This window comes from Hypanus sabinus, unplaced genomic scaffold, assembly GCF_030144855.1.
Source record: "Hypanus sabinus isolate sHypSab1 unplaced genomic scaffold, sHypSab1.hap1 scaffold_204, whole genome shotgun sequence".
NCBI lineage: Eukaryota > Metazoa > Chordata > Chondrichthyes > Myliobatiformes > Dasyatidae > Hypanus > Hypanus sabinus.
Window position 1 is genome coordinate 332,958 of NW_026780141.1, and position 24,525 is coordinate 357,482.

The following is a 24,525-nucleotide window of genomic DNA, read 5'->3' on the forward strand; positions in this document are numbered from 1 at the left end:
ACCTACTGAATATATATTTTAAAATACTCTGTGTACATATACATGCATTTTAAGATACTAAATTATATGAATTGTTGCGAATCAATGTGCATGTTTTTGTTGCTTTAACCAAGCTGTGTAACTGTTGCACATCACTAATCAGAATAATTACAGTCAAGATGAGATGCACTTAACCCGTTATGGTGCGGCATGCGCCATTACAGTATACACTCAATTGTGTGATTATGTTAAAAAAAAGATTTAAAACATTTTGAAATAATTTGAAAATGTATTGATTGAATGAGACAAAATATGAAAAGGATCAGAATGAAGCTGGTCTCTTCAGACATGCGGTAATCTGAAAAACAGCCGAATGAATGTGGATAAACTATGTATCTACTCGGCGCATTCACGGTCATCTGTCTGAACTGCTGGAGACCCAATACCTGGATTTAGATTGGACGAGAGCAGACTCATTGACTGTAATGCTGAAACATCAGAACGATTAAAGACGTGGTTTATTTTTCATAGAGACACATCCGGTCTCTTAGCAGAATGGTCCGTGCCTTACTAACACCTCACTGACCACGCTGATGGTAGAACTGCATCTCTTGAAACAACACTGAGCTGAAATGATAATATCACTACTGGCCAGTCTGACAGTATCATTACTAACCCTAATGGCTGTCATTAAACCCTACTGATAATGTTGCTGCGTCTGTCGCATCAACTGATCAAATTGATGACTTCCCGGCATAACCTCGCCATTCACTGAAAGACATTCCTGATCCATATTTTGAAACTCTCATCTATGTGCAAAGTTCAGCTTGTGGATATTCAGACAGGTTCCCCAGTCACGGATAATACATTCGGGGGAGGAAGGTACGGTTGGCAGCTATGATACCCTCCGTGCCCTCCTCCCACAGCAGGACACCAGGGCCTTGACCGGGGGGTCTTGCATCTTAGACACCTCCGCAGGGAAGGGAAGGGATTGGTAACCATGGCAATAGCAAAGGGCGATATACCCATTGCAGAGAAGCTGTGCAACGCAGAAATTTGTTCACGTGATGCTTTGCTCTTACTGACTGACCGTCCGTCTGCGTATTATGAACAAAACAAAAACTAACTGTGGCGAGGAGGATCAGGTACATGAAGGCTTGGAAACCAGCTGGACTGGTGGAAAGTTGGAAATGCATCACCAGACATTCGTAGTGACCAGTGCGCGTTATGATCGCCATCTGTTATTCATCACCTGACAGATGCAGATCCATTGCCCGCAATCTGTAGATCCAGTCTAGTGAAGGGTGGACCATTTTGAGTGTTTAACTCGGGAGCCGACTGGGGTCTGGGAGCGGAGAATGAAGCTGTGCGCGTTGACTTAGCAGTCATTTATGGGTGTGTCTGATGAGGGGTGAGATCGAGGAGTGGTAATACCCGCAAGGAGGTGGATCGCGCTGCGCGTTGTCCGAGAGGAGACTGGGTGCAGGATTTTCATTTACTGAAGACGATAGCCAAGTCGTGGTGATCATGTGGGAGCTGGCTGAGGTCCATGGTTTCATTCGTCTCCACGGGTTTCCCAGAAGTCAACTGAAGTTGCAGGCTGGTGGGTCAACAACTCAGCAGCGAAGCGGATGGACAGGCGAAGTGAGGAACGTAGGTGAAGAGGCAGGAGTAACCAAGATTAGTGACTCGACAGGGAGAAATAGAGAAATATGATGGAGGTCTGTGATGCTCATGTGCAGAGGTAGTACGAGCGCCTTGACCAGCACATACACACGGGGGGGGGGGGGGCTGCCGCCGTGATATTGAAGCCGTGAGAGCGCGACCCGTTAGAGACCACAGGCTGCACGCGTAGTGCCAAAGAAGCAAGTTGCTGCTGCGTTGGGATTGTCCAGAGTTGACCAGGAATATTCCTCATACTATACCGTTCGACGAGGACAAAATAGTAAGCGTATTCGATATAGTGGAGGACTTTCTTCTCTCATGCTGCTCTGACTGGTTACATATGACGCAAAAAAGCGGTAAATACCTAACTGAATGCATAATTGGCCTCAAGATAGAGGATTGATTTTTTTTTCGTACTACAGGGCTCAGACGAATGATAATTATTGTTTTTTTTTTGTTTTCTAGATCAACGTACGGGAAGACAATATACCTGCCGCGGATAGACAGTTTGCAGCTGTTACCAGTATGGGTGGTGTAGTGGGCTGTGAACAGAGTTATCAAGAATCACAGTGGGGAATTTTGATAGGCTGAGTTAGTGGACCGAGGTGTGTGAAATGAGGCTTAATTTGCATCAGCCCAATTGGCTTCATTTGTGAAAGTCGACCAAGATGGAATATCCACCATAAACAGTTTGACCCTGGGTGGGGTCTGCTGTAGAACAGAAAGTGTGAAAGTCAACAGTAATCTACAAACGGTACTGCAATATCAGTTACTTGGACCAGCCTTTTCTGCTTCTCTCAGCGAGCTATAGAGGGGATTGTATTGTACTGAACTTAGTGCAGGAGTGATTTATCAACTTGTTACTAGGACACAAGGAACACCAAGGTGAGAGAAGTTAGACAGCAAGGACATTATTTTTGGAGATAAGGGCCATCATATGAAGTTGTCTAAGACTGCGAGGAGTATCGACAGGCTGAATGTACTCAATTTATTCCCGCTGATTTGGCCTCTGTGGGCATCGGACAGCCAGGGAGAGTGCTCTAGTCAGTTACAATAACAAAATTTAGAAACAGAAGAGATTCTTGCTTTGCAAAGCTTTGGAACATTATATGCCAAACGCTGGCAAATCGTTCAAGCTTTTATCGGCATTCTGGTTGGCAGGGGCAAAACGGTCTGATTTCATGCTATATGTAACTCCATGAATGTACTTATCACGACTTAAGAAAAGGTTAATAGAACAATATTCGGACTGTCAGATTAAACCCAGAATCCCTTTCTGCTATTGGCAAAAAAACCAAATCTAGAAACGATGTTTTAGCAGGATTATGCGGTTGAATTGCTGAGTGTTTCAGATTCGTATCGTCCTGTATTCGATGGTCAATGATGTAAGATTTCAACAGCTCCTGCAACTTTCGGCATAAACCATCTCCTTTACTGAGGCACGGGAAGCATAAGCAGTCATTTTGCACCCGGCGGAGAGCTGCATGTCTGGCACATCGGAACTCATATCGATGATGTTCTGTCCCTGTTATTCTTCGAGCAGTATCGTTTGCTCACAGCAACTATGTGCAGAGACATTAGGTCGTTCTAGCTGCGCTTCGAAATCACAGAGTACTGACAAAGCGGATGTGACAACCCTATCGACTGTAATGTGAAGTCAATGGGGTGTGAGGAAAAGGCATCGAATTGAAAGAAATCTTCAGTTTCTCCATCGTCAGAGCGCATGTGTTTTTATATGTTTATCGGATCTATAGGCACATGTGACTGCAACTTTTTGTATTTGTGCGTATTCAGTGCAGAGAGATAGTGGTTAGAGATTGTGTCTGAACCTCCAGCTGAACTCTGTATTTTTGCGTTTCCCCTTAGCTGTCAGTCTGTGTTTTGTATTGCCATGTGTCCCTGTCCCTGATCCTGCTGTACTCCGGCCCCTAAAATACTGAGTACTCCGTCTGTCATCTGTCTCTCATTGTTACCTGTATTGCTGCCAACTGAGTCTCATTGTTCTCCACCTATCATCTGCCTCTCTGTTTATTGCTCAGTGCATTTCAGTCCTGTGTTTTCACCTGTTTGTTGCTAGATTGTGGCAGTGAATTTTCCTGAGCCTTTCTATCATTTGTATCTGTACTCCGTCCATCTGAATATCGAACTAGCCTGTTCCGGATTTTGGATTTCTCTGATTGCTTTGATCTTTGGCTGAATTTTGTTTGCACCTACTGTGTGTGCGATTGGATACCTGCTTCAGTGTCCTGACAGTATAAGCTGACCACAATGGATCCGGCAGACACCGGTCGTCTGAGAGCTGCCCCGGAATAGCAGGCAGTGATGCTGGGGAGACATCAGAACCGGCTAGACACTGTATTCAGCGTAGTGGAGTCGTTTTCTGCCAATGCAGCCGACCTTGTGGCCCAGACTCAGTCACTCCAGCTGTCCCAGAGCCCCCAACAACATTCTGTGACCACATCTTCCGCCCTGCTCTCGGCTTTCTCGCTCACTCCTCCCATCCAAAAACCCCGTCTGTCCCCTCCAGATATGTACTCAGTTTAGCACGATATCTGCTGCTGTTTGCTTTCTCAGTGCACCCTCATTTTGAATTGCAACCAACGCCATTTCCGACTGATGGAGACAAGGTAGCCTTCGATAACACCCAACGTTCCGATCGAGCAGGAAAATGGCGAACAGCTGTCTGGGAGGCGGGCTCCCCTCTCTGCAGCAGTTTTCCGTTATTTTCTGAGGAGAGGTACTGACAGAGCGCTGGAGCAGGGATCCAACTGCATACACAGTACTGCGCATGTAGTGATATTAATAGAGTGACAAATCCCGCGGTGCAATCAAAGTCGGTCAGCGATCACTTGCATCATCAGTAACAGTGTGATTTTGCTGAGGGGATTTTTTATATAAAGATGGACATTTTCTTCTTTTATAGTCTTATATGTTCTTGGAGCTATGTCCATCATGAGGCTAGAAAAACAATAACATTTCCAGTATACTGAGAGTTGGCTCTGAATAAACAGTGATTGTTCTCTGTGTGAAAGATCGTGAAACCGAATAAGCTGCGACAATAACTTGGCACTATTGAGGAAACTGGTCACGCAGAGGCATTATCTATGTGACGGTGGCATGTCCAGTGTGTTTAGTGATGCGCCTGTAAGCCGGTACAAATTCCATTTATCGAAGTAATTGATGGTTTGGAAGTAGAGAAATGCCGTAGTGTTCTCCGCACAGACCAGAAACTGAATCAAATTATCTCTTTCGTAAATGTACTACTTTTCAATCTAAAAACAAACAAAAAACATCTATTTATCTACCCATCTCTCTATTTCTACATGCATATTGGTGAAGAACTGAAAATCTTCCGTTAGAAATAGTCTGTTGACAATGTCTATTGAATATGCATGAGCAAAAATTGGAAAGCAAATGCATATTTGCAATCGGGCAAGATGGAATTCCGGATTAATAACAAAGTTAGCATTGTATTATTTCCTACCTGTTTTAGTTCCCTGTTTTAATTGTATTTATCGCTATATATTTTTTTGTTCTGTTGTTGTTGTTTGTCCGTCATTTGCAACGATGACGCAAACCTGTGCTGGAAGAATTTGCCATTCGGAGTACCGGTTGGGAACCATTCTTTTGTCTTCAAAATCTTGCAAAATGTTAGGAAAGATCGTCAAGATCGGACACTTCCAAGGCTGCAGTTGAAACCCATGGCCTATTCTATGCCTTGTTTAGACTTTCACTCTCAACAGTTGCAGCAGCAACTTCCTGGGCTTCGGATCTTGTAGTTCTTGTCAGCCGCCCAGTCCGGGAAATGGTTCGCATGCTGTGAAAGTCAAATCCCTATCTCAACGTGGTTGGATGTCCCCTCATATCATAACCTGCTTTAGCCTGCCTGTCGGAGCGATATCCCAGGGTCTTGCCACTGTCCCATACAGACAGTTACTAGGAGCCACAAGTGAGAGTTCGGTGACAGGTCGGTACCAAATTTGGACGAGCTGCTCAACAAGCCCGTCCGCCGAGCAGGCAAACAAATTATTATTCAAAGCTTTGCTAAATAAACGCTCTGGGAGGTGTTATTTTGGCACGAAACGTGCTGCTTAATTTGAGATATTTTAATAATTAGTCACTTTCACACCATGAATAATCTGCCCCAAATAAGTATCACTTCTTATCTTTGGGAACGTACAATGATTCCCTATTTAAAGAAGGAAGGTTATTGGCAGGAAAAATGAAATAACAGTATATCTGCTCCTTAAGATGGAAGTCCAAAGTTTCCCTGGCCGTCGGTAATCCAGTGCTGATTGTAGTTGATGATACTGAGCATAATAAACGTTTATGATATTGCCCAGAACGAGATCAATATATTCTCGCCGGCAATGACAGTATTTGGATTCAACAGCGATGCACCAGCTGAGATTTTTGCAGAGTTGGCAGAACAACACATTCTGGTAACAACCTGGCCGGTCGGCCGAAGCCCGTGGATATCTCCCACTGAATGACGAGACAAATCACTCTCACACGCCTGAAGTTTGGCGCGGTTTCCGGGACTTTCATTTACCTCAGATAGTAATCACCATTACTGTCCACGTTTCAGTGTTTGATTTTACACAAAGCCTCACTGACCTTCATTTGACTGAAGAACGTTATCACCTTTTAACAGGTGAGTATTTCAAGATATCTATTGATGCCTTTCTAGCTAATTTGCGATCATAACTTCCTGCAGCGTCTCAGGTAGGAAAAGCATCTTCAGCTGGTTACCTAGCACACACGAGCATCTCATCGTCCGTAAATTCCTCCGTCTCCAAGGGGATCTTTCGAAGATGCATATCTTCTAACAATCTCCCAGCACCCTCGCCAGTTTCTGCAGGCATCACTTTCCACACCACTCCCATGTTTACTTTCCCTCCCTACTGACCTCCTTCCTGCCACTTACCCGTACAAGTGTTAAAAGCGCTCTACCCACAACTGCAACTACTGCCTCACGAACCACAGTTCACGACAATCTGTCCTTCCAGATCCGATCGTCATTTCGTGTTCTTTCTCTGTGTCAGCCCCGCATTGATGAGACACAATGTAGATTCGGGTATAGTGTTGTGGAACACTATCTCTTCCATGCCATTTGCATTCCAAATGTATGTGTAAACAATTCCCAGCATTCCTATCCAAATGGAGTTCTGGCCGGCCAATAAGGATAAAGCACAGAGAATCCCAGGTAGAGTTTCAAAGTCAGTTTCAAACTGCCTTGAAACAAGGGGCAGAAATCCACGGTGGAAACTTGCTCTGTGTCTCGCCTCTTAAAATACCCTAACTCCTGTCCACACAGGGCACGAAACAGTAACTTAATAGAATATTCCACTTCAAAGTTGCAGTGCGGGTCAGAAGTCTGCTTTGTCGAGAAATTTATCTCCGTCCGCCACTATTCTCCTTCACTTCTTTCTATTCGCTACTTGAAAGGCTGAAATCGTACAGAAGAAAACTTCATTATTGTCAACGGAGGAGCAATTGCAGACAGATAATGCCCTGCTAACAACGCAAATATCGCAGAAATAACAGAACCAGTGCGAGCGTTGATGTACTAATCAACTAACCGGATGTATTGATCAACGGCGATGGTGAGAATGAAAATGATGGCGTAGCAATTGAAATGAACTGCTGCCGCAACGAAGGAAGTTACGGTTATGAATTAGGGATAGAAAAAAAAAACAATTGACAGGAAAAAAATCGTCAAATGGTGAGACGGTCGCAGTCAGCCTCACAAATGGTATTCAAAGTGTTAGAAGCGTGCGCTCAATGCTGAGATATTGACAACAGCTCCAGAATGGATATAGAATGATCAGTTATCCTACAGTGAGCCGAGGCCCGGACGTCGATAATAGTTCAACGACGGATACAGACGTCAGACTTTCTCGAGACCACCGAGGCTGCACATCAGTACGAACTCCACAATAGGCATAGTGGATGTACTCCATGAGCAGAAGGGATTATGATTGAAATGTTATCATGAACTCATCCTCTGTTCTTCAAATATTTACTCTGTTCTGCACATAGTTAGATTGCTAACGAAGTGGAAAATGCGAAGACGCAAAATGGAGAAATTGATGCCATCCATTAGTCTCGCGAGTCCATGGATCATCACCTGGAATGTCCTGCTTCAGTGTGTCGAGCTGAGGCGGCTCTCGAATGCTCTCTGCACGGTGCAGGCCTGGGCAAGTTTGAATGGAAGACCGACAGTTGTCCATGCAGCAAGTCTCCCGTCTACACGCTACTGATGTTGTCCAAGGGAAGGGCAAGGGCCGATACAGCTTGGCACCAGTGACGTCGCCGGAGTTGCCAGAGCGAGGTTGAGGCAACATTGGACTTCCTTAGGGACTCCAGCTCCGGAGTTATCCTCGAATCCCGAAGCCTTTCTCAAAGTGGGTATGGCTGCAAGGCAGTGGAGGTTTGAAATCATGAGTTTTCTCTCAATTAGATGGACTTACTTTACCGGGCTGAGAATCTCCATCGACGCGACATGGAGTAGCAGGCCAGTGATGTTCAAGGAGTGATTGATTATTACTATAGAGAATAATGCCTTCTCCTCATCCAGATCATCCGCTGCGATCTTCTGTCTCGTCCTATTTATCTGCGCTCTCCGCCCGTTATACAATTTATGCTGACATTTCCTTCAAAACTCACACCCCCTCGAGTGAATACGCGTTACCACATACTCCTCTTGCATATTTCAGCTTTCACACCGAACCTATGAACTCTATTTGAAGATTCACACTGAGGATGGGGAAATTCTGCGAGTAAACACCCTGTTGGTAACACTCACATTTCTCTATATTTCTTTAAGATCTCCATTCAATTTCCTGCTCATAAGGGAATAAATTCCTGATCTATTCAACCTGTCCCTATAACGTTTGTCCTCAGTTCTTGAACTCTTCCTTTCAAATTGTCGCTGCACACTTTTAAGCATATTGACGTATCAAAACTGTAGGTAGGGGGCCGGAACAGAACCTCGATATTCTATCAATAGCCTCACCAACGTATAGTACAGCTTCAACAAAACGTCCCAACTCCTGTACTTAGTGGACTAATTGTGAAGGCCAATGCAATTAGAGCTCAATAAGAGCCGATCTGCCAGTGACGGCCTTTCCTGGAATTATCGATCTGTATCGCCCGGTCTCTTTTTAAATACTGCACATTAAATGCCACCTATTCAATATCTGCTTCTTAACCTGTTGTATTTTTTCTCACACATGCCTGTATTAAATTCCATCTGTTATTTTTGTGAATACAAAGCTACACGCTTGGAGAGAGTTCCTGCTGTACACTACGCTCGCAACCTGGAATTCGCCAGCTATGCTTCTGATTCACTTTTCTGAATCGACATCTAAGTCATTAACAGTCATAGTAAATAACAGCGGACCTAACAACAATCATGCAATACACTTGTCACAGTCAAAGAATCAACCACCCTCTCTCTGCTAATCCAGAAAAACACGTTCATCAATCCGTCTACAAACCGCACATAAAGTAATGTGGGCGCATAACTTTTTGTTATCAAAGGTCTGGCATATTACTCTTTTATATGCGTGGAAGAACATGCGTACAGCGGGTTTTATTGTATTACATGTCATCAGCTGTTACTGTGACTTTCATCATTCAAATGTCCCGAAATGACTGGAACAAGTGAAAACCTCAATGAAATGTACTCCATTTCACCTGCCGATCTAATTTCCCGTCTCCAAAGTCACAAGCGGACGTGCTCGGCCGGATTTGATAAAATGTATCTGTTTGAAGTTAATTGTCGATCTTGATTGTTCAAGATGGAAGCCTTTGTCAGAAACAACAATATCAGAAAAGTTCCATTTCCGCAGCTAGAGCAAGGTGTCTTGGGAATAAAATTGGCAAGGTATATATTATATTTTGTTTGAACTTGAAACATCCCTTGAGGAAACAAGTTCAGAGAACAGTGACAGAGTGAGAAAAAAAAAACTACTTAATGTTAGTGTCTGTGTGGCTGGTTGTCAAGAATGTGGCTGGCGTGATAATCAGACTAATTGTCTCAGTAGAATTCTTCTGAATTGCATATAACTCTGTAAAACAGATCACCAGTCCATTTGAGCAGGTGGAACGTTCTGTAGAACTGAACACTGCTTCTGACGTAATATGGGATATCCAGCGATTTACTACATCGTTAGAATTTTCTATCCAGCAATTGTGGCGATCGGTGTTCCTGGTAAGATACTGGGGCCGGCCGCTATCTGTACGGTGTCGTGATCTTTCTTTTGTTCCCCTGCAAAAAACGGACCTTCACCCAATACAAATTCCACCCGGGTCTGAAAATACTTTGTCCAGAAGTGAGGGTTCAAGCACCTGACAGCTTTGCTTTCATCTTCCTTATTTTTTTTTCCGATTTGATTATTTTTCTTATCAGTTACTTTGGTGCCGATATTGACATAATTTCAAAGTTTCACTTTGCTCGGGTTTCTGAAGCACTACTGGTCGATAGTTTTCTAGGTCTGACTCTTTTTCAGTACAGGTACTTCGACTTTACAAAAACAACCTGACAGCTTTTGCTAATGACTGGCCAGTCTACTTTCGACATTCAGGTCTGTTATCCCATATGTGAGGTAAAGAGAATTTCTGCTGTATATCGCTTTGTTCCCACTACATATAATCCCTTCAGAAGTTTTAACTCTTGTAATGGGAAGGCTATTGTTTCTGGAGAGATCAACCGTTCTCTTGAGCTGTGTGAATCAGACGCCTCTCTTTAAAATGTCAGTAGACCGTCAACCCACTGCCCGTCCAGTCCAATATAGTGAACTAACTGAGTGCAGCGACAGAGCCTGCACAGACTGGATTTCTGCTGTCCACTTCCAAAAAAAAAAATTGACAAATATATATATATATACACACACCCTGAGTCGCATCGGAAGAATGGTGAATGGTGTGATTTCAGACGTCTGCAGCTAACAATATTTCTGTTCTTTCACCCCATCCCCAAATTGTTCGTAGTTAATTTAGCGGTGATTGTGATACTTTCTCGGGGAAATTGCGGACTCGCTAAATGCATCACCCGTTACCTGGTTGGAATGGCAACAGCGGATCTGATGGTGGTTATCTTTGTGGGTTTAGTGGAAACGACCAACAATATCTACATTTATTCAAGATCACTGCTCATCACTCCTGTTTGTGCTCTGACATTTGTATTTGTTGTTGCAACAATAGACTGCTCTGTTTGGCTTACGGTCAGTTTTACCTTCGATCGTTTCATCGCAATATGCTGTCGGAAACTACGGGAACGATACTGCACTGAGAGAACAGCTACAGTGGTGATCATGACCGTGGTTATAGTGATCTGCGGGAAATGTGTCCCGTTGTTCTTTGCCGTTGAACCGTACATGATTATTGACAACATACCGTGGCGTTGCGCCTTCACACATGAATACGCTACTTCACACGTGTGGAGAGGATATGAAACACTGGATAGCATTTTTACACCGTTGGTACCGATCGGTTTGATTATAGTGTTCAATGGGTTAACAGTAAAACATATTATTGCAGCAAATAGAGTTCGCAGAGGGCTTCGGAACAGCAGTGATAATCAGAACGATCCCGAGGTGGAAAAGCGCAGAAAATCGTTGATAGTGTTGTTTGCTATATCAGCTAATTTCATAATATTGTGGATACCTTTTATAGTTCGTTCGCTGAAATGGCAACCTCAAAACTACTTTTATCAGGACAAATATTTGAGTTCCCCTGTATATTTACTGCAAGAATTTGGGTATATGTTGCAAATGCTCAGTGTGTGCACCAATACATGTATCTATACTCTGACACAGAGAAAATTCAGAACAGAGCTGAAGAACGGAATGAAGTATGTGTTTACATTAAATGGCCATCTGTGCAGTTAACGCCCATGTCCAATTGTAATTCAGCGCAGGTAACGAATAAACTGTTTTATAAATGAACAGGTTGGCAAATATGTCATAAATTCAAGCAAGCGTGTGCCTCTCCATCCTTAAGTCGCAAAATACGCGGATGATTGTACAGGTCAGACATGTTAAGGTAGGCAACTGGCCAATGATTGTTACATTGGTAGAATTACTTCGCTCTGTCGCAGAGACTTTACAATCACAAGGGCAAGAATGGCTTCTGGACATTCCTGAGTTTTGATGTTTTGCAGAATGGACATATTGAAGTAAAATAGAGTAAAGGGAGTGCCATTGAAACAGAGGGAGAGAAACAGAGAAACAGCAGCAGAAAGCGAAGAACCCGTGGAGAGATTGCCAATCGATAGACTGTGAGTCGAACTCAGAAGCTGAAACGGAGCAATCACTAGTTTCGGAGTATTCTGTACAGACCATACACCCCACACCCTATCACCGAAAGACGAAAAAAACGGAGACCGCGGGGAATTATACTGGAGATAGATTTCAGACAGTTGCCTTATGAGCACCGTGTTGTTGCGGGCCACTTAAACTTCACAAAAATCCATTTGCATTTCCTTGCGTTAGATGTTTTGGATATGATGTAATTTTTCAGTTGCCTCCAGAAAGTAGTCCTGGCACAATGAGCGGACAGGCGGACTAGGGAACAGTCCGTCCTGGATCTATTAACAGAAAATGAAACAGATGAAGTGACATTCTCTTTGCTGATATCCTTATAAAAGTATTCTGGTTTGGGATGGGCCGAAAGGTTTTGTGAGATCAGGCCGACCCTTAGGAGCCTGATTGAATTCTTTGAAAAAGTGAACAAAAGAATATGCAGATGAAGTCAGAACAAGTATTGTAGGATGTATTAATTTTGTAATGTGTTTGACGAGATTCTGCGTGGTCCGCACATTCAGAGTGTCAGATGGCGCTCCATCAAGGAAACCTGGCTGCGTGGACTCAGATTTGGCTTAATAACAGGGGCAAATTCGAGAGCAGATGGAGGGAATTCTGCCTCGAGGACAGGGGTTTCCGCAAAAAAGGCATAAACTTCAGTACACTTTAGACTATGTCTCCTCTCTCCTATTACAGTGTTCTGAGAGGCAGAGTTTAAGTTGACCATTCTGAAACACTTGGAAAATTCTTCGAATTTTGCTGACGATGTCAGTAAAATATTGAATTTCAGAATGGATCTGCTTGTTAAGTAATCCGAACTCCCCTCTGCATATTACAGGGCAGATGCGACAATAACATCGAATCAATCTTCTCCAAAGCAAACCTGGAATTTCTCAAAGACTCCAGAATCATCTTGTGGTGATCTCCAAATGAACCAACCCCACTCAATGCGAATATCGAGTTCCAAATTCGAGTACACATGAATTTGTCTTAACGTCAATTTACCTTCGAACAGTGGGTTTATCGTACCCGGACACACTCATTTTCCTGATCCTTTTAATCGTGATTCAACATGACCGGTGTGAAATCTGCACTTCCCTCTGGAATCAATACCAAAGCAGACAAATAAAATAGCACAATCTAAATGTGGATGTAAGGCAGAACAAACATCCAAGCTTTCACATGTCTGCCGTCAAAACTGTTGCTGGTAACTGACGTACACAGAATGAGCAGAGTGATATTCCTTATCCAATGTTCCATAGAGTAGAAGAAAAGAAGATGAGGGTGGTTGCAGCCCTACATACACTAACACTTCATGTAATTTCGGAAAGAAACCCACAAGGTAAAATTCACATCAGTTCTTGGAAATTCATTCCATTCAAAATTTTCAAGCATTCATATCCAGTCGTGAAACACAGGATAAGTTCAAACATCTTGTATTCATTTTCATTTAAAGAAACTTTTTATTGATACATTATCTTCTACTGCTATGAGAACAACACTTCAAGCTGATATATATATATATATATATATATATATATACAATTTATAAAGCTGAAAAATATCAAAAAAATTAATATATGATAATGAAAAATATTATAAAGTAAAGAAGGAAATAAAAAAGATGAAATCCCACTAACTACAAGAGAAAGAAAAAGAAAATAGTGTAGGAATCAACTCCCGGAGCAGTACGATTTACCATCAGCTAGATATAAAGAAAAATCATTAACCGCCAGTTCACGTTTATATAAAATAAAATTGGAAGGAAACCACATATAATAATGTAAATTAAATGATAATATTTGGCAAAAGAGCCCCAGCTTCACTCAAAATCAAACTGAGTATCAAAAGTTCAACTTCTGTTTTTTTTTATAAACTAAGACATAACATTACTTGAGAAAACCATTGAATTAATTTAAGGACAGGGGTATCTTTCCATTTTAAATAAGTAGTTTTTCTTGCCAACAATGCAACACATGGAATTAACTGTTGGTCTGAAGATGAAATACCCTGAATACGATGAGATTCCAAATAGAACAGTTAATGTATTCGGTTCTAAATTAATCTTCCTACCTTTAGAATTTGTAGAAAATAAAGATTTACAAAAATGTTTTAATGAAATTCATGACCAGAACATATGACACCAAGTGTCTACTTCAGTTTTACACTTATCGCCGTAATTGTCCATTTTTGGCAAATATTTTAGATAGTCTCTCCTTTGTTAAATAAGAATGGTGAACAATTTTAAATTAAGTTAAACAGTGATTGACAAATATCAAAGAAGAACTGATCATTTTCAGAAACTGCCACCAATCTTCTTTAACAAAGATCATATCAAGTTCTCTCTCCCAATTTTGTAACATCTTTAGTGAGAGGTTATCTTTTTGAAGTAAAAATAAATTATGAATTCTACCAATGTAAACTCTTACTATAGGATTCATATTCAAAATAGCATCCATCAAATCAGATTATTCTATATATGGAAACTTAGATCAGATTTTTTGTAGAAAGTGTCTAACCTGAAATTATTTCAAAAAGTCTGTATGCGAAAGAGAATATTTGTTAATTAACTCTTCAAAAGTCATCAATCGACCATCACAACATACATCCGGAAATAAACAGATCCCCTTATTTCTCCATAATAGCAAAATGGTTTCAATTATTGAAGGTTTAAATTTTTAAAAAAATGGATATAGAGAACTAGACAATTTAAAATGTTTAAAATTTAAAAAATTGAGAAATTGAAACCAAATCCGTAAGGACTGTTTAATAACAGGTAGAGAGTTAAATTTGGAATTTTAGAGAATTGTAAAGGTAATGGAGCTACTAATAATGAGGTTAAATGATATTGTTTGATAAATTTTAATTCTAAATTAATCCAAGCCGGTTTTTGGCTCTTGTCGAGTCAGTATAGCCAAAAACATAATTGTCGAATAGTAAGAGCCCAATAATATAATCTCAAATTAGGAAGTGCAAGTCCTCCATCTTTTTTAGATTGTTGTAAACGATACATGTTAATTCTTGGTCTTTTATTGTTCCAGGTAAAGGATGAAATAATAGTCAATTTGATCATATTTTTAGTTAAAATGATAGGTATATTTTGAAAAATATATAAAAATCCCGGTAAAATCACCATTTTTAAGGCATGGATACGACCTATTAGAGAAAGGATCAGTGGGTTCCATCTCGAAAATAATTGTTTCATAAAGTCCATTAACGGAAATACATCAGGTTTATAAATATCTTTACGTTTGCTTAGTAATTATAATACCTAAATATTTAAAAATATTAACAACTCTAAATGGAATATTGTTATATATGAATACAGAGGCATTTAATGGAAGTAATTAACTTTCATTAAAGTTTAGCTTACATCCTGAAAATTTTCCAAAATCATTTAGTATTTCCAGCTGATTAGGAATAGATTCGTCAGGGTTTGAAATATAAACCAAAAGATAATCTGCGTAAAGAGAAATCTTATGTATATTCCCATTTATAGAGATACCAGGAATATTTTTAGCTTCACGAAGTACTATGGCCAAAGGCACCAGAACAAGATTAAATAATAAAGGGCTTAATGTGCATCCCTGTCTAGTACCTCCTGAAAGTGAAAAAAGAGGACCCAAGATTAGTCGCAATAAGAGTAGCAATAGGATGCTTATAGATCATTTAAAATTATTACCAAAGCCAATTTTTTTAATACCTTAAACAGATATGCCCACTCAACTCTATCCAATGCCTTATCTGCATGAAGAGAAATAACACTTTGGGGTTTCAGATAGTGATGAATATATTTTGTTCATCAGTCTCCGACCATTGGATAAAGAGTAACGGCTTATAATATTGCCTATTTCATTCATAGAAGTAATTTTAATTAATTGGTTTTCCAAAGAGTTAGCCATTATCTTGCAGAGAATTTTTGCGTCCTCATTTAACAACGAAATAGGTCTATATGATGAACATTCAGTAGGATCTTTATCTTTCTTAAGGATTAAGGATACATATGCTTCATGAAAAGAAGAAGGTAAATTACCCTTTTCAAAAGATTCATGAAATATTTCCAAAATATATGCAGAAATAATTTTTTTCTTCTTTTTGGAAAATCCTACCGAATATCCATCAAATCCAGGAGTTTTACCTGATTGCATTGATAACAAAGCTTTCTGAATTTCCTGCCCAGTAATTGGAGCAGCACGCATCTATTGATCTACAACAGTAAGTTCAGGTAATTTAATCTTATATTTAAAAAATAATTTATTTTGGATGAACCTGCAGGAAATTGTGATTTATAAAGATCAGAACAAAAATCCTGAAAAATATTATTAATGTTTTCATGATTACTTACTAACTCCCCATTCTCTTTACGAAACTTAGAAATTTGTGTTTTAGCTCCAGCTGCCCTTAATTCATATTTGAAGCTGAAAACTCGCTGTGTATGTTATATCCTCGCGTCAGTATCATGCCTGTTTCCTAAACATTGAGCATCCTGACTGTTCATAAATACGGAAGAGGTGCAGTGGAGCTGTATTGTTTCTGTTTTATGCTGGCAGGAGATGTTTGGAAGTAGGCTACCTATCGTCGTCATAATCATACGGAGATGCGTTTATCAAGAAACTAAGGTAAAACATACGTCTGTGTAGATTATTCCGCACTCTGAATTCTGATTCTGATGATGATACCCGGTGGCGTCGATGAAAGTTTTGTTTTAGGATTCTTCTCCCTAAAATTCTGATCATTAAATCTTTTTACCCTCTGACGTTAAACTAAGTATAATCACTCGATGCATAAATTATGCAATTAGCCAGGTGGGCATTAATCACCTTGTTCAGATGTCACACTTTTTTACTCAATGCAATCGGGATTCCTGATAGCATGGTGCAAGTTTTAACAGCGGGCAGGAAATGGAACAAAAACCCACCGGAGACACAATGACCTGGTTTGACTAACCTTTTTCTTGATCAATGTCAGAATAATCCTGCAAGGAGACATGATCAAGTCTTTGCTTCTTTTCTGAAGTTAGTGTGGGTAAGTTCTTAAATACCGATGTTTGCACAGGAACTGATGTGCGTGAGCAGATTTCCGATTTGGACAATGATATCTGCAGGGGATAATTAGTTGGACCTGAATTCATGGCGTAAAAGGGAACAAAATGATTCCCAGATGATGTCAGACTGAGTAACATGAATGTATCCGGCAGAATGAAGAGCCATATTATGGATTGTCTTCTGCTCACAATGTCCAGATCACAAATATTCACATTACTGTAATTCCGGAATGCTCTTCGCCTAATGCGGCCACCAAGAAATACCTAAACTTTATCATATATACAGAAATATGAAAACAAATACACCAAATAACAAAGATAACTTTTAAAGCAACAACATGGCATCCAGTGTCAATTCAAAATCCCATGAAATATTCCTAACTATTGGCAGAGGTTGAAGTGCATACAGATGGAGGGAATGTTCTCCAAGAAAACGGGATCTAACTCTTTAATGCAAAGATTGTCACAGTTCTTGCTGTTGCTATGTAAATGATAAATGAGCTTTTAGTAATCACTGTCTTATTTCTCGCTTGCCAAACCAGTAACCCTCTCCTTTGTAACAATACTCTGGATCAATTGTTTATCAATAAGTTCTACTGTACCCATCCGGATCGGCAGAGGCCGTCGGGGACCGGATTTGGAGTGTGATGGTGGTAGGGTTTCAGTCAGGCCTTCTCACGTTGACGTATCCTATCTCCAACCTGCAGATAGAATTCACTAATTCACTTGCCACTCGTTCCATACACATGAACTAGGCCTACTTAACCCCAGATCTCAAACACCATCCTTGTTCACTCATCGACCAGTCGGCCTAAACCAGTTTCTGGCTTTCACTCGACCTGCATAACGATAACCTTGTTGCAAATGGCTTTTAATTTCCCTTGTCCAATGCTTTTTGCCTTCTAGTGTTATACTGCTATTATATTATATTATTTTGCGATCTGTTATGGAAGTTATCGTTCCCCTGTGAATCCGCTCCGCTGCTCCGATTTTTGCTATAGCCTCCTCTGCATTTCCGGACAGACTGAGCGGCAAGCGTTTTAAATAGAAAAGATATTTCTCCAGTGACATTATAGCCACCCGTGCAATGACGTGAATTATTTTCCATGAAATGACGTGAAATATTTACCCTTGATTTGAGCAACAGTGGCGCAAAATCTGAGGATAAATGCTCCTGTTAATAGATATTTTTGAATTACACACAAAACTTCTCAGAACATGAATGAAAGCGTCGCATGGCAGATGTGATCACATTTAACGGAGAATAAAGTTGTAATTAAAGGAAGAACGCAATATGTCGTTTTTCTTCTTTAAAGGAAATAGAAAAATTGTCAATAATCACATTTGTGTTTACTTGTTCTGTTTTATTTGTGTTTACTTGTTATGTCTGAAATGCGTACAGAAAACTGGCAGCAGTGGCGTTAACACAACTGTGTTTTTGCGAGTTTAGCTGTCGGCAAGTGGGTTCCCTCCAGTATTCACTGGGTCAGATCACCGAATGAACGACAGGTATTCTTTACAAGCTATCTTTCCCTGATTTACTTGAACTGGCTGGTCAGTAGATTGCATGTCCTGATACTTTTTTACGGAGTTCAACACTTCCAGGGTGCGTTATTTTATTGAGAAATCAGAAAGGAAAAAGTAATGGATTTTAAAATATTTTCTTTACCACAGAACCCGTACATGACTCCACACTGCAGTTATACAGAAGAAAAAAAAAACTCTGGAATACGGGACCTGATGCTGCTCCCTTGGATGCCAAGAAGTAGGGTGTGAGGACACGTTTTATCCAGGTCATCAGTCCCGTGCTTCCAACTGGCCTTGCATATATTGTCAATCAAATAGCCTCAATTGTAAACGTTGAGATTTTGCATAATTTGTCCTTCATAAAAGATGACAGAAATCCAACTGCCGCAAGTGCCCGAAATCGGAAATAAAGCACAACTCAGGTACAGAATCGCAGAAGGTATTAATGCTCTATTTCTTAATGTAAACAGTCTTAGCAACTGATGTAGAAACGGCGTTCCAAGCGGTCTGTGCCATCTAAGCAGTCCTCATTTTTCCCCCTTTGGATCTTACGCCGTTAAAGCCTTCCTATCCATGGACTGTCCAAATTCATTTTGAATGTTGTGGTAGTGTGTACGTCAAACACATCCTCGGGTACCTCTTTGCATATACTTACCCACGTAACTTGCCAAAGTGTTCTCTCCACTTCCTATTAATTTTCACTCGTCACTTTAAATCATTGTCCGTTAATAAAATATTCTCGAAACTGTTTGTCACTGGTAAGTCTGCAGAGACAGCCGTATTATTAGTATGGGCAGTGATGGGCCTCGATTACCAATGAATGAATATTTCTCCTTATCCAGTGTGTCACACCTGATATGAACACGAAAATATCAACAAAAGCCAAGATTCTATATCTTTATGTAATCTGATCTTTCGGACACTCGTTAGTGCATTGACTGTGCAACCCACTCCACTGAATGATAAGTCGCACGGAAATTCTGTCCACATCTATAAATGCCGTTAATGATTACACATTTGAGGTATTGATTCTGAAGTTTTTTTAATTTCTGTGTTATTAGCATTTTATGTGCTGCAAGGGAGGGGGCATTGACAAATAAATACATAAGCAATATGTTCTGATATGCAGTTACATTGTGATCATTGATTGCAGGGCATTATCGCTAACAGTGCGATTGTGTTAAAAGGCATAGATTTGTCAAGAGGGATATTGACATGGCTTTATCGTCATACATATTGTCTTCGCTGTGTTCATCATGGGGTTGAACAAACAATGAATTTACCAGTATTCGTGCAGATGGCTTGAATAAGCAGTCATGTTCTCTGTGTTAGAGATCGTGGGACTGAATGAAATGTGATACTAACATTGCAGATTTGAGAGATCTGTACAAAGAGTGACATTATCCATGTGATCGGTGGCATGTCAGAGTAAGCATTGATGTCAGAGTAAGCATTGAGTAAGCATTGATTACCCCCTGTGGTAAGGGGTGTGCATGTAGACCTGTGACAGTCCTGTTCATTGCAATTCTGGGTCCTTGGAAGGAGGGAAATTACTCCAGTTGTTCCTCATAGCCCAGAAAGGGAATCAAATTATCAGTCTCGTAAATATAATCCTTCCCTATCCATCAATTAATCAATCAATCAATCAATCAATCAATCAATCAATCTATCTATCTATCTATCTATCTATCTATCTATCTATCTATCTATCTATCTATCTATCTATCTATCTATCTATCTATCTATCTATCTATCTATCTATCTATCTACTTATGAGCCTAAATATTTATTTATTTGCGCCAAATGGCGATGAACTGAAACTCTCTTTCTTTGAAATAGCTGTGGTTACATTTTCTACGGAATATGCTGAATTATAACTGGAAAACTGGTGTACACTTGTAATGATTGTGAAAACCCTGCAAGGTAAAATCTTGGCAGAATATCAATTTGTTATGTCTTAGCAGATTTCGTTTGTTGTTTTATTTCTGAATCCTTTTTATTTATTTTTTTGTTGGTGTTCGATGTCCGACATTTCCGGTGATCAACTAACTTTTGAGGAAGAACTTCAACGAGAAAAGGTCGTTGCACTGGGGCAGTTCTACTCTCTCGGCCTCTAAACTCCTGGTGCAATGAGTGTCGAGATTGGAGACTTCCCCGGCTGCAATGGATAACCATGACGCCCTTTGTGCCTTGTTTTGCCCTTCGCTCTTCATGAAGCGTTGCTAGATTGCTGGATCTTGTAGTTGATCTCATCCGCCCAGTCCGGAAAGTAGCTTCACATGCTGGGGTAAGCAAATTCCTAGCTCACCGGGATTCAAGTTTGCCGGCTACCTTCACCTAGTTTAGCCACGCTGTAGAAGCGCCGTACCAGGGGTTGCCATTCTCGGATGCAAACAGTTACTCGGAACCAGCGGTAAGAGCTGGATGTCAGGAGAGGACTAGAAGTGGTGGAGTTGCCTCTTGGTAGAGTACGACAAACCCGCAACCAGAAGTGCAAATAAGTTACTGTGTATAGCGTTTTAAAATTAGGCGTCTTGGAGATTTCATTTCGGCACGAACCTTGAGCTACTAATTTGAGCACTGCGGCTGGACAACAATGGACAGAATGAACAGTGGGTTGGCGACTTACCGACAGTTCAGAGCCGGGCGTCAGATTTCCACGACTCATCACCGGTGAAGTTCGATCTCTCCATAAGCAACACCATTTCCATTATTTGAAGTGAAATTGCAGAAGGGATTATTTGTAGTGAAATCATGAAATTTCATGCATTTGTTATAATTTAGTGGTTTATGGAAGAACAGACCTGAGCGTCGACTTTCGATTGTCTGGTCAGTTGAAACAGCTTCTGATCTGGAAAAGCGTCCACTGTCGGTTCAGAAAGCCGAACGTGTTGAAACTATGGAACCATGGCAATATCGGCACCAAGGTAATTGACAAACGAAATAAAAAGCAACATGTAGAAATTGTAGGGTATCTGAAAAACTAAACGATCAGATGCTTGAATCCTCAATTCTGCAAACACATCTCAGACGAAAGTAGCATCTGTGGTCAGTAAAAGTGCATACAGTGCAGCGGAACAAAAGCAAGATTAAGACGACAACGTACATATAGTGATCCTCTCCAGTACCGTACCAGGGATAGCGATCGCTACAATTGTAGGATAGAAAATGCCCGCGATGTAGAAAATCGCTGGATATCCCATATTCCATCAGAGGCAACGTTCAGTTGTATGGGACATTCCAACTGCACATATGGGCCGGTGATCGGTTTTACAGAGTTATATGCAATTCAGAGCAATTCCACTGAGGCAGTTAGTGTGAATATCATATCAGTCGCAAGTGGGACAACCAGCTACACAAACACTGAGATTAAAGTGTTTTTTCTTACTCTGTCAGAGTGCCATGAATTCGGCTCCCCAAGGGATGTTACAAGTTATTACATTTTAAGCAAAAGTTAATATGAACGTTGCCAATGTGTTTTCTAAGACATCTGACGTCAGCTGCTGAAATGGGACATTTACTGATCAGTGTTGTCTCTAACATATACAATCATCCTGAACAAACAACATGAATAATGAACATCAAACAAATTTATTTTGTCACATTCATCAGAGCATATTCGCTTCTGCCGATGAGAGCCGGACATTAGACATTAGCTCAGCAGGTGAAATGGGGCACAATTTATAGAAGAGGAAGATGGGATCAGTTTTTCTGTCGCTTGCTCCATTCATTTTGAGTCATTTGATTGATGGTCACAGTATCACCTAATGACATGTATCACAATTATACACGTTGCTCTTCCGTGTATTTCAACGAGATTTAGATGATAATTGCAGGGACCTTTGATAATAAAAGGTTACGCGCTAGCACGAATTTAGCTGCGGCTTGTGGACGGTTTAATAAACGTTCTTATCTATATTAACAGAGAGTGGATGGTTGATTCTGTGACTTTGACAAGTCTACTGCAAGGATTGGTGTTCGGCCCGTTGTTATTTATCATGAAAGTTAATGATTTAGATGTCGATTTTGGAAAACTGAATCTGAAGAATTGCGGACGTCTGCCAGGTTGGGGGCTTTGTTCCAGCCAGGAACTATATTCAATCTAGTAGCTTGTTGTTGACCGGCTAGGAAGTGGGCTGAAAATGGCAGATGACATTTAATACAGACAACTGTGAGATCGTCTGCGTTGCGAAGAAAGATTCAATAGCTTAAAACGCACATAGTTTTAGAATCTCGTGTGCAGTATTTAAAAAGAGACCTGAGGACATTGATCGATATTTCCAGGAAAGCGGCATCATAGGTAGATCAGGTCGAATTGAGCTCTAATCACATTAGACTTCGCAGCTAGATCACGGAGAACAGGAGTTGTGACGTTACGTTGAAGCTGTACAACACATTGGTGAGGCCGTACGTAGAACATCGTGGGCTCCTCCGGCCACCTACCAACAGTTTTGAAATGTCAATAAGCTTCAAAATGTGCAAAGATAATTTCAAAGGAAGAGTTCGGAGACTGATTACAAAAGTGGCAGATTAAATAGGTTAAATAGTTTATTTATTCCTTTGAGAGCAGGAAAATGAATTCAGATTTTGCAGAAGAATACAAAATTGTGCGGGTTACAGATAAGGTGAATTTCCGGAGATTTTCCCCGTCCTGTGAGGAATCGAGACGCAGGCTGAAGTGTTTGTGCTGAAAAGTAAAACATGAAAAAGGTGAAGCCTGTTCAGTCAGATGTCGAGCGAGTGTACAAGGATGATCACAGGGTGTTATCTGGATTGGAGTGTTAGCCTATTTCTCTGTATTAGTAATCTATGACTCCATCACTCTCTCTGTTCCATTTCTCCATTCAGTGTCTTCTCCTTTTCCAATTCGTCACCAAACTCTGTGCAGAATGGAAGTTGCGTTCAAGCTCACCTTTCAATCTAATTTCCTTGTTTTTGCTGTACAAACTGCTCTGTGCCTGCTGTGGAACTCGCACGATGAGCGGCCCTCGGATTATTTGAAAAATAATTCTCGCCACTTCCAGAGTGGGCTTGTATCAATCTGCAGCCCTCGGCTGCCTGGAGAAAGCCTCACACGTGTATCTGTCGTGGAGCTGATATCGATGTTCGGCCCACCGCCCATTGAAGGATGATTCACCTCTCCTTATCCATCTTGGATCTGATATCGATGTGTGGCTCTCGACTCGTTTGAGTGTATCTCAGCGTTGACAACACGTTTTCTCTTCTAACAATTTGAATACCATTTGTGAGGCAGACTGCGCCACTCTGACATTGGATTGAACTTTTGTTGTGGATTATATTTATCCCTAAATCGTAAACGCTGCCATTATTTGCGACAATAGTTCACTTCAATTTCTATTCCGCCATTTTATTGTTAGCAGGGTCAGTAATCAATCAATCGGGTTCATTAATCAATACATCAAAGCTCGTACTGGTTTTGTTCATTTCAGCGATACTTGCGCTCTCAACAAGGAATCATTTATTGTCGGTCCCCAATTGCTCCGCCGATGGAAAGGATTAACTTCTCTTTTGCAGGATTGCAGTCTTTCAAGTTGCGAATGTGAAGACGTTGGGAAGAACAATGACGGACGGAGATACATTTCCCCGCAAAACCTGTGAACTCTTAGGTGGTGAGTTTCACTGCAACCGTGGTTGTCGTTCCGGACGCCGGATGTCCGGAGGAGCATCACACACGTTAACACACAGCAGAGTGAAATATGATGAAGCGGGTTTCCTTTTACTGAAGGCATCCAAACTGCTATTGACTTGCTGAAGATTTATTTTACCGTAGGTGTGATGTACTCCCTCATATTCTTGTTGCATGGCATGCGTGGAAAGAAAGGATAATTTTAAAGGCTAATCACCGAGCACGTATGAATTTTGGCCTGTTTTTTTCAAAGCAGTTTGCAAGTCAACATCTGGGATTCAGTGGGCTTCATTATTATAGACCGACAACCGATCCAGTTCCATAGGAATACTGGGAATTATTTACATTTGCAT